Source organism: Oryzias melastigma, linkage group LG23 (assembly GCF_002922805.2).
Source record: "Oryzias melastigma strain HK-1 linkage group LG23, ASM292280v2, whole genome shotgun sequence".
Lineage (NCBI taxonomy): Eukaryota > Metazoa > Chordata > Actinopteri > Beloniformes > Adrianichthyidae > Oryzias > Oryzias melastigma.
The window spans coordinates 20,460,364-20,472,654 of record NC_050534.1 but is presented as its reverse complement, the minus strand read 5'-3'; the positions used below and the strand labels follow the sequence as shown (position 1 = coordinate 20,472,654).

The 12,291-nt window shown below is 43.5% G+C and overlaps 1 long non-coding RNA gene across 1 annotated transcript in view; it reads left to right on the top strand.

Annotated features, from left to right (window-relative positions):
- Positions 1 to 10,390: 10,390 nt before the first annotated feature.
- The window catches only part of LOC112159215, a 60,379-nt gene continuing 58,478 nt past the window's right edge, over positions 10,391 to 12,291 (top strand). The window contains exon 1 of the long non-coding RNA XR_004947151.1: positions 10,391 to 10,598. This is a non-coding gene — a long non-coding RNA (uncharacterized LOC112159215). The remainder of the gene's footprint in view (positions 10,599 to 12,291) is intronic.

The window sequence follows — 12,291 nt, the reverse complement described above, 5'->3', positions numbered from 1 at the left end:
CTCTCCAAAACTCTGGAGAGTCTGAACACACAAGTTCAGAAACAGATGAAAATCCATGAGAAATGTGACGTGGAAAGACAAAAAACTGCGGAGATTTCTGAAAACATCAGTGAAATCAAAGCGGAAATGGCCACTCTCAAATCCAAACTTTGGATCCCGGAAGAGCTGAAACTAGAGCACGAAAGGGTGAAAAACGAGAGGAAAAACACGGAAAAGAAATCTGCACTTCTAAAAAATGAACTGCAGAAGTTACAGAGGAAAGTGGCCTGCCAACAATCCCTGGAGATTGACTATAAACTGGAGTTTGAACACTTCATCGCTTTGGAAGAGGAGACCACAGATCTCAAACTCAAAGTCAAGAAGCTGCAGATAGAAATCTTGGAACGAGACCACATGAGAGACGAGTTCCCCACAATGGTTACAATGAGATGCTGTTTGGAGGAACTCAAAAAAGAGTTAGAGTCCGAAATTTCTGAGCTGGAAGAGCGGCCGAACGATGCAGAAGAACTCAGCGTCCTGCATCAGACACTCGCCGAGCAGCTGCTGGAAACCACAGAAGAAACAGAAATGCTGCAGAAAAGACGGGACCAAGTCAGAGAGTCTCTTCAGGAAGTGAAAGACATGGAAGGGAAATGTCAGGAGATCCGAGCAGAAACAAACAAAAGCATCCAGATGAACTCGGATCTCTCAAAGGAGATCAAAAAACTGGAGGATGAAATCCGTGGTTTTCATGATGTGAAGGACAGAGTCATCGCCGCCACAGAGAAAAACCGCAGGATGAAGGAGGAAACTCTCACTCTGCAGAATTTAAGCAAAAATTCACGCAGCGAGATTCAGCATCTCCAGCAGCAAACTGACATTCTTCAGCAGGAACTTAAAAAGCTGAAAGATCAACGTCAGGAAAGAGACCAAATGAGGGAGATCTATTACACCACGTTGAAGGAATCCAGCCGCATGGAGAACCAGCAGCTGAATCTGGAAACGGAGATCTCCGATCTGAAAATTCAGGAAGTTGAAGATCAGGAATGGATTGAGGAGTACAACCAGCTGAAGGCCACAGCAGATCTCCTCAAACAGGAAACCCAAGACCTCCACAAATCTAAGGAGGATCTGACAGAGTCCATCAACCACCTTCGCTTGATCCAAGACAAAGACCACACCCCCGTCAGAGCACGCCTCCAGGAGATCCCATCAACTCCTTCAAAGGTTGAAGACAACTCTGATGAAGAAGAGATTGTTGAAGACGAGGAGGAACAAGTCTCCACCAAAGATGATCAAGCTCCAGCAAATTCTGGATCCTCATTGATTGATGAAGATGAGAAGAAGGTTGAGAAGATCCCTTTGGTTGATGACATCCTGATGTCTTTAGATGACGAGGAGACCCCAAAATCCGAAGTAGGAACTGACTCCAAAAAAGAAATCCAGAAAATGAAACGTTCTGGCCCTTCTGAGGAACGTCAGGAGGAAGATGGGGAGGAAGAGGAGGAGGAAGGTGAGAAAATCACTTTGGTTGAAAACTTCCAGATGTCTTTGGATGATGAGGAGACCCCAAAATCCGAAGAAGAAACCGACTCCTACAAAGAAATTCTGCACATGAACAATACTGGCTCCTCATTGGCTAAAGAGGCTCAAGAAAGAGATAAAGTAGCCAATGATGATGAAGATTGTTCAGAGGAGGAGGAGGAGGGGAATACCAGTTCCAACGAAGAAATCCAGGATATGAAACATTCTGATTCTTCTGAGGAAAGACAAGAGGAAGAGGAGGAGGAAGAGGAGAAGGAAGAGGAGGAGGAAGAGGAGGAGGAAGAGGAGGAGGAAGGGGATGAACAGGTTGAGAAAATCCCCTTGGTCGAAGACCTCCTGATGTCCTCTGATGATGAGGAGAAGAAGGATGAAGATGAGGAGGAGGATGGATTCAAGTTTGACGATCTGTCTGACGAAGACTTGAAAAAGCTGGGCTTTAAGTAAGACGGGGGAACATTGGTGGCTGAGCCCACCCCCCACAGAGACACTTAAAGCAGATTAGATTAGATCAGAGTAGATAAGATTAGATTAAATTAGATCAGAGTAGGTTAGATCAGATTAGATTAGATCAGAGTAGATTAAATTAGATCAGAGTAGATTAGATTAGATCAGAGTAGGTTAGATCAGAGTAGATAAGATTAGATCAGAGTAGATTAGATTAGATTAAAAAAATTAGATCAGAGTAGATAAAATTAGATTATATCAGAGTAGATTAGATTAGATCAGAGTAGATTAGATTAGATCATAGTAGATTAGATTAGATTAAATTAGATCAGAGTAGATTAGATTATATACACAGTTGGTTTAGACACTCTGTAGGTTTTTCCTTAGTTTACATAAGTTATCCAGACAGTTTTTACTTATAGTTTTTTCTTTGCTTTACTTTAAAAATGTAAGAACCCTCCCCACCCCCACCCCTCTGCCCTGGGGTGGGGGTGGGGAGGGTTTGTAGGTTTTTTTGTTGCCGTTTTCTTTTTTTTCTGCCATATATTTCCTTGTTTTATTGATTTGATTTGATTTCATTCGACCCCACCCCCACCCCGAGGCCTCAGCAGGCCTTGGGGTGGGGGTGGGGGAGGGGAAGGTTTTTATATTTTTAGTTTAATTCTAAAAATAACTCGTGTGAGGCCAGTTTTGTTAAATAAAAAAGTGTTTTGCCTCGTCGATGTTTTTTACTACCACGTTAGCATAATTACTAAAAAAGGATTTTTATTCACTTTAAAGCTGTTCTTCTTCCAGTGAAGCAACAGAACGAAACATTAAAAGTTTTAAAGTTTGTTTTAATGTTTTCAATAAAAATGCTAACATTATGGGATGTTCCATGAACCAAATAGTTCCAAACATTCTGAAGGTTCTTGAGTGGATGCAGTTTGCATGTTCAGCCAGTACAGATGTGGGTTCTCTCCGGGCGCTCCGGCTTCCCCTTAATCCAAAAAGAGTTTCCATAAATGGAACATGTTTGACCTGGCTTTGAGAAAACAGCATCCTTTTAGTCTGTAGAAAACCTCAGAGCAGCGAGGACCGTTCTGGGGGAAAAACTTTCAGGGTTTGATGAAAAGTGTTGAGGCAGAACTGGGCGGCAATTTTATGTGTTTTTATTTTTATTATTGTGTTTGAAATTCGTAAATGTTTTAAAGTGAAGCTCTTTGGGCTACACTTGTTGGAAAAGTACTCTATGAATAAAGATTTGGATTATTTAAGAGTACTTCACATTTTTTAATGCAACCACATGGGGGCACCACTCCGTGCTCGCATGTGCCGGTCCCAAGTCCGGGTAAATGCAGAGGGTTGTCGGACGGGCATCCTACATAAAAAAATGACCAGATCGGTTGAGAATCGTTTAACAACGACCACCGCTGGCGCTGGTGACCAACAGGCTGGAACTAAGATTGCGGTTGGTGGAGAAAGGAGAGGTTGAAGAAGCAGAAACAGTCCAATAAAGGCAGGAGTGAAGGACTTGTCTTGCGTTTACACCAAACTCCATTTGCGCTGCACATCCGAGCGTCTTTGGGTGAGTCACAGAAGCATGTGGGAGTTCAGCCGGGTTTCCAGCCCAGCAGGGAACCCACTGCAGCTTTAAACCAACTTTCAGGGACTTTCAGGCATATGCAACTCTAAACCAGGGGTCCCCAAACTACGGCCCGCGGGCCGGATCCGGCCCACATCCAAATTTTACCCGACCCCACCCCTCTCTATAGAGACGTATGATTTTTATTTTTTCTCTTTTCCTCAACCTAGCTTTGAGATTGTTTGCCAACAATGCTAGAAAAAAATAGTGTTTTGCTAAAAGTGTTTTCTGTTAGTAAAACAGTGTTTAGCTAACAGAAAATACTGTTAGCATCAGTCGCAGACAGAAATGCTAACAGGAAACACTAGGTGTGCTTGAGATCCCCAGGCGCCTCGCCTGCATCGTCGGCGAGACTAAGCTGCTGCTGGAGGGGGCGGAGAAAGGCGCCTGAGATGAGGGCGAACGACGACACTGTACGAGATCAAGGAGATGGGGGTTGTCCTTACCATTCGGCTGAAAGTTAATAAGCCACTCCTCCTAGTATGATTTGTGCTGTTGTGTGTTTTATATTATTTTTCAACATATTTTAGAGTAAAACTGTTCATAAAATAGCCGCGGGATTCATTGCATGTGCACTGTCCCAAATAAATAAATAAATAAAATTAAAGTTAAGTTTTAGAAGCAACAATAACAAGTATGACCACAGATTATTTTAAAAATCTTGTTTATTTTTTCATCAGTGATTCACTACCTTCCAGAAAAAGTAAAAAATACACAGATGTCCTTCATTTAGCGCCAGTTATTTCACAAGGAACTACAAGAACGGTGTGGACACAGTTTCCCACAATGCATTGTTTTGTAGTCCTCTAGGCGGCATGCAGCCAGCGCAGTACCTATTTTCTGGCTGCGCTGGCTTAGGAAGGCGACTTGAACCCGCCCCTTTCTCGCGATACTTCGTGACGGCGCAAATTTGACGTCAGTGCAAGAAACTAACCAACATGCACCGCAATCCAGGCGATCTGCGCAGCGCCTGGGGATCTCAAACACGCCTACTGTTAGCGTCAATTGCAGACAGAAATGCTAACAAGAAACACTGTTAGCATCAATCACAGACAGAAATGCTAACAGGAAACACTGTTAGCATCAATCACAGACAGAAATGCTAACAAGAAACACTGTTAGCATCAATCGCAGACAGAAATGCTAACAGGAAACACTGTTAGCATCAGTTGCAGACAAAAAATGCTAACAGGAAACATTGTTAGCATCAACCGCAGAAAGAAATGCTAACAGGAAACACTGTTAGCATCAGTTGCAGACAGAAATGCTAACAGGACACACTGTTAGCATCAGTTGCAGACAGAAATGCTAACAGGAAACATTGTTAGCATCAACCGCAGACAGAAATGCTAACAGGAAACACTGTTAGCATCAGTTGCAGACAGAAATGCTAACAGGAAACACTGTTAGCATCAATTGCAGACAGAAATGCTAACAGGAAACACTGTTAGCATCAATCACAGACAGAAATGCTAACAGGAAACACTGTTAGCATCAGTTGCAGACAGAAATGCTAACAAGAAACACTGTTAGCATCAATCGCAGACGGAAATGCTAACAGGAAACACTGTTAGCATAAATCACAGACAGAAATGCTAACAGGAAACACTGTTAGCATCAGTTGCAGACAGAAATGCTAACAGGAAACACTGTTAGCATCAATCACAGACAGAAATGCTAACAGGAAACACTGTTAGCATCAGTTGCAGACAGAAATGCTAACAGGAAACACTGTTAGCATCAATCGCAGACAGAAATGCTAACAGGAAACGCCACGCACACGCCGTTCAAAATCCATAGCTTGTAATACCATATATTTTATGCCATTGGTTTCCCAATGATGACAAAAGCGTTTGGAGACGATTGATAAATATCCCTAAAAGTTATATTTGTTTGAAGCTGGTGCTAACAGTGTTTTTTTTGGACAAATCAAGATGGCGGCCCTTTACAAGGTCAAAGGTCAACGAAACTTTAGGGGTTGTTAAAGACTAACGCCAGTGGCATGTGGGTCAAATTTCGTAAAAATCGGACAAGCAAAAGTTCCATTTTCCCGTATTGTTGAAAATCGTGAAAAACGCCATTTCTCAGATTTCAGCGCAAGATGGCCGCCAAGCCATAGGTCGTGTGGCCATCCCATACTAATTTCAAATGTTCCTGGGCTTATCCCCGACATGGGCTTTTGTTTGTGTATTTCGAAATATTTTTTTTGGCCTCATAAGTGATTTTTGACCCATTCATTTTTTTTACGAAAACGCTCGCCGTGATGTCATCGTATTGGGGTGGGTCACGCGCAACATGCCAAAAATTCATTTTCAATTTTCCCTAGGTGTGATAAAATTTTGAGTTACTTTTCGTTCATGTGGCGGGGGTGAAATATTGGCTCAAAGTTGCAGAAAGATGTTAAAGCAAAAACAATATGGTCCTTGCAGTCAGTAGACATAATAACAAACATCAACACGTCACTTGGACTGCCTAGTTCCTCCTCTGGAACATCCGCCATCTTCACCCTTTCCTCACCCCTCATTCCATCACCGCACTGGTCGCATCACACCTGAACTCAAGCAGCTTCACTGCCTACCCATCACCTACCGCATGAGTGTCCAAAGTCAGTCCTCGAGGGCCTGCATCCTGCCTTATCTGATTACCTGGATCGGGTGTGTTTGACCAATTAGGACTTTCAATGGTTGGTTGGTTGGAAAATATGTAGAACACCGGCACTAAAGGACTGACTTTTGACTCTCCTGACCTACCGGATCACCTGCAAAATCCTCCTTCTAACCTACAAAGCCATTCATAACCTCAACCCGGCATATCTCTTGGAGCTCCTTCAAGTCACCGCTGCCTCCGGTCGTCGTCCCTACAAGTGGTTATCCCCACAGTTCACCTTGTCACCATGGGGAGGAGGCCATTCAGTCACTCTGAGATTATCGACTCACTCCCTTTTTCATCTCCATCTTAAAACTCAATAGACCGACCTCCACTTCCTGACTGCAATGCACTTGTCTTTCCAAACTTCAAACTTAACGTCTGTGTTTTTTAAATCGGTGCTTTCAGTGATCTTGAGTTCAGAGAAAGGCGCAGAATGAGCAGAAGAAAATTGATAATTTCAGATGTTTTTGTAGTAGAAAAGTTCACCAGTTTTTCCTCACGTTCTGATCCTGTTTCTACAGAACTGACAGCAACACTGACGTCTGACTGTATTAACCAGCAGCTGACCTGCCGCGCTCTCCGGCTCCGTCTGGATGGACTTGATGTTCCAGCTGTTCTGAGGTCAGCAGAGCGCCAGGCGCTTCCTGACATATCCTCACATTATTCACGCTTTCTTCCGAACACGGACGGATTTTAATGCCGTGTCCGTCTCCCTTCGAGAGTTCTGCTGGACTCTTCCTGTTGCTGGACGGCAGGTTGAACGGCCCTCTGGGAAAAACCTCCTGCTTCTCCAGATGGCTCCTCAGCCACTGCTGCCCAGCTCTCTTTGTGCTGCAAAGGCATAGCCAGCTGGTTTGTTGGGTGGCGCCGAGGTCAAGAGCCGCCATGGTTGAAGAATGAGCAAATATCCATGTCAGAGCAGTGAAGGGGCTTTAATGTAACCTGTCGGAATGCTCCTCGTTGTCAGGATTTGGATCCAGGTGTCCAAATATTCCTGTGAGGTAACCATCCTTTTTCTTTTTTAGCTGAGTAAATGTTCTGCACATTCAGCTTCACCAGTTATTTCTAATAACATAGTTTAGGATGATAAACTCTTAACTGAAGTCGGTTTAGTCCATAAAAAGAAAGTTTAGATATTATTACACATAATATCTTAGATAATCTGGCCTCAAACATGTATATTTCATCGCAGGCATCAGTATTTGTATGGTACACAGTGGCAGTGTGACCACCTTTAGCTATCTTCACATGTTGTATAAGATTTCTCTAGATTCTATCACCCGCCTCATGCTCGTAGAAAATATAAGTATGAACATCTTTGATCTATAGGGTCATTTAGCGTCTACGACTTTAATATTTTGTGTCATATTTTGACCTGCGAGTCCCATACAGGTTTAACCTCTGACATATGAGTAGTTGGGACTAAGGTTTAGGATTCTACTAAAACCGTCCCCACACTACTTTGTTACAGGAAAAAGTACAGTGTGCTACAGTGACTTTACTTTAATTTTACTAGTCTTTGTTAAACGGGATCTTAAGGTGCTTTTAGTGGTTTGTGTAAAAGTATTCAGTCTCCTGGCAGTCTGGAAAAGCCTCCGAGCTCCCACAGTACTTCTGCAGGAGCGGTGTGTGAAATGTCGAGTATTATGGGATGGGGTTAAAGCTGCGGCGCCCTGCAGTTGTCACGATTGTAAGAGTGACATATGAAATATCCCACAGTGTTATGTTGGGGCTCCAGGCTCAGCGAGAGCAGAGATCAGGCTCAGCCAATCGGAACCATTCCACATCATTGGCCAGGGCCATCTCTTATCTTGCAGGAGTGGAGAGGTTTTCCCTACTAATGCCACCCGGCTTGCTGGATCCTCCATCCTTTGCTTCAATGCTTCTTCCCCTCTCGTTTCATTTTCCACTCTCCCCCTCTTCTTCTGCTTTCCCATCAGGTTAACCTCAAACTCCACACCTCCTTTCTCTCATCTCCTGCATTTCATCTGCCTCCATCTCTTTCTCATTTTTCTCTGATGCATTTTTTTTAGTTATTGGTTACGCATTGCTAAAGTGTGTGATGGGCCCACACAGGAGAAATAGGAGCGGTCACATCAGAGATCAGAGCTGACTTCTAATGACTTCATGTGTGTGCATGGAATCGTGTATCGTGGAACAGTGCAAAGAACGGGGCATCAAGACAACCTGACCTGAAACTGTAAAAAGAAACATTATTTTGTTAAAAACAAGTGAAATAAAATGACATTTTCTTTTAAATATTAGATTTCCAACAATCTAGACTCCAGGTTATACCAGGTTTTCCTTCAGTACTGCCTTCATCATGATGGCATAGAACTGGAAACATTTCTCAGAGAGTTTGGTCCATGTTAACATGACAGCATCACACAGTTGCTGCAGATTTGTCGGCTTAAAATCCTTCTCGTTCCACCACATATCAAAGGTTCTATTGGGTTCTGGTGACTGTGGAGGTCATTAGAGTCCAGAGAACTCATTGTCATGTTCTAGAAACTAGTCTGAGATTATTCCAGTTATGGGGCAAGTAGCATCAGAAGATGGTCCACTGTGGTCATGAAGGGATGGACATGATCAGCAACAATACTAAGGTTGGTTGTGGTGTTGGAACAGTGGTCACTTGATACGACTATCACAGTAAAATGGGCAGGCATTGCCAGAGTCTTCATGCCGTTGTCATGGTCAAGAACGTAGATGGTTACCAGAGACTTGATACGGACGGACGCCGTCCAGAGACATTTATATACGGTCTAATCAGAGCTGCTGCCGGCCGGCGATCCAGATGCCACCGCACAGCTGGTGCCTGATTTGATAATGGCGTCATTGCCACGGTGCAACATCGACATGTGCCTCGGCGACCAGTGAAAACTTTTAGAAAAAACTGTTTCTGGTCGCTGTAAAATTTGATCCTTTTGTTAGAACCTCCACGGCCACCAACGCTGCGTGTAAAAACACAACCGCTGCCTCAAATTACAAATCCTGCTGCGCCATAAACTGCCAAATTTGCTGAAAAACGTGCATTTAGGTCATTGGGCGGTGGCATTTTGGACCCAAAGTGTGCCAATAAAAACCAAAACACACCATTATACCACCTCCACCAGTCTGAAACATTGATACAAGGCAGGATGGATCCGTGCTTTCATGTTGTTGATGCCAAATTCTGACCCTACCATCTGAATGTGACGGCAGAAATGGAGACTCATCAAACCAGACAACGTTCTTTCAATCTTCTATTGTCCATTTTTGGTGAGTCTGTGTGAATTGTAGCCTCAGTTTGCTGTTCTTGGCTCACAGAAGTGGAACCAGGTGTGACTTTCTATCAGGAAATATGGGCGACACGTTTCCATTGTGTTTACACGATAAAATTGAACATTCGTTAATGAATTGGAATGTTTTTGGAATGTCTACTTCACCTCCGTCATGTCTGTGTCGCACGAGTCTCTCAGCAATGCTATCTCTACACAGGAGTTCTATTTCGAGTCTGTTGTCGTGGCAAAAAGCCAGAGAACCAGAATCAAGTCCAGGTTTCAAGATAAAAACTTTGTTATTTTATATTTAATGTGACACGCCCACACAATAACACAGGTTAACAGATAAGACTATGATAACAGACGGCGATGGTTTAATTTTGGATGTCTAAAATCACAACATAATGTATCGTGAACAGCAGTAACGGCTCTCTATGAGGATTTGGGGGGTTGAACAAATGAAGAATCTGTTCGACATGCCTGCGTCTCACTTTTCCTTTACTGACGTGTTGTAGAAGTGTTCACTACGACCTCCACTGGACAGCTTTTCCCCTTTTTCGCTTTTCAGGTCGGCCAAAGTTCTCCATCGTATTTGTATTTTTTTGCTATTTTTCCCCTTTTTGTGTCCTTGGTAGTCTTACCCTGCTTGGTTTTGTTATTTTAGTGAGGTTGGACCTTGGTAGTCTTAGTTTGTGTCTTTGTTTTCTTTATTTAGTTTTGGTTTGGCAGGCGGTCGACATGGCTGGGTCAGCAGTTTCTCTGACTTATTTATGTTTGGTCAAAGAGCCACATGTGGATCTGGAGCTGCAGCCCTGATTTAGTGTCTAAACTTCAAACTTCTCCAACAAAAGTTCATTTTTAGTCCATTTTTGTCCACAAAGCTGCTGTTTGTGTAAATATTTGGGGCTAAAGCTGCTTCTCTCTTGGTGTATTTTTCGGACCCTGCAGGTGATTTCTGCCTCTCTGGCTCGGCTCCAGAAGCTCCACTCAGAAGCAGCTTTCAGCTGGAGCTTCAAACAGGAACGAGGAGGTTATTGGGCGCGCTGCTCAGCGGATGAGGAGGGATCAGCCCGGACTGAGAGAAATACCTCCAGGTGAGAAATTAATTGAGCCGGTGGACTTTTCATTGCGGTGTGGTGCTTTGGCGGACTGACCGGCTGAGTAACTTCCTCAAATACCCTCAGAACATTTTTCAGAGCTCTTTGTTGAGCACACTGGAGTGGGAGTTAGTTGGGAGCCGTTGGTATAAATGTGCGTGTCGCTGCGGTCAGGCCCGCTTTCTCTCAGCGGCGCTCATAATGACGTCCAAGAGGCAAGCAGTGTCCCCAGAAAATCACGAGGAGCACTTAAATTATCCTGTTTCACTTGTGAACTGAGGGAGGTGAATCGTCCGGATGCGTTTTGGCGTGGGGCAGCGTTTCCATAGAGACAGGGCCAGCTAATCCGAGCGGAGCGGGCCTGAAGTGCCGTGGCTTCTCGGCGCTCCTGCCTCTCAGCGCCTTCGTCTTCATTACCGCCACATCCCCTTTTGATTGGCTTCGTTTATCCTGAGTACCTCAGGTTTGGGAGGGAATAGTCCCCCCCCACACATACACACAACCTCCCGTCTCTAGGGGCACACGCTGCATCCTTCAGGTTGTCATGGCAACCCCTGGAGGTAAGACTCTGGACACACAAACAAAGGATGGCTGTTTGGGCACCAACATGTATGGTAAGAACATTCTGGCAAGAATTCAGACATCCTGTGACGGAAATAAGAATCCAGGCGGGGGTCTGGGGCCCTCCGCTGGTGTATTTCCTGTCAGGAGTCGGGGGCGGTCGGACTCAGATGATTCGGTTTCGAGTCACATGGAGCGACGGGATGTCAAAGAAATCAGATTGACTTTTTCTGCATCCTTCGATACTGTGGCAACGTCTGTATCCATGGGGGCGGCGGCATGATCAGACGCAGGGGGCGGAGCAACCCAACAGTTTTTATGAGGGATGTCCCGGTCAGGTTGTTTTTGGGCCCAATCTGATTCTGCCAATACCAAGTCCCGATCCGATGTTTTGTAAGACATGTTAAGAATGAACAAATTAAATGAGCAGATTCAGGTTTTTGCCTATTTTAGTTTCAAAAACAATATTTTATTATTTAACCTTAAATTGAGAAATTCTGTGAAGCAGCTTTAACGAAAATAGTGCGACTATTAGCTAAAAAAAATCTAGTAAATTTAGGCAATAATTAGTCATTTGACAAAGTTTAGCGACTTTATCCTTAATATATTGGCTAATAATAAATGACTGTTTTTGTGGCATAAATATTATGATGAGTATTCCTGGTTAATATTAGAAGAATTTTTTTTTAAGATAATGGAATTTTTTTCTAACTTCCTAAAACTTTGACCACTTAAGACAACACATTTCAGTTTTATTACCACAATATATATATATATATATTTTTACATTTTATTTCTTTTTTTTTTAAATTAAAACAGGCATATCAAAGAACAGCCCTAATTGTTTATATCACGGAGCTAGCGCTTAGCAGTTAGCATCTGCTTTGTAGCCGTCTGTCTGTTGGCAGCAGGAGAGCTAAGCATTAAAAACGTTCAGCTTTTTTCTTTTAAAATGCATTTTTAGGTTGTTCTTTGCCTTAAGGCAAACTAATAAAGATACTTGCTTTCAGCTAGTAGCATTTTTAGAAGAGCGTTTGAAGATCTCGCTAGCTTGACTGAACTGTTTTTGTTAGCCTGCTTGAACCGCTGCCGTATTTCGGCAATAACATCTCGTGATCCGTTCATGACA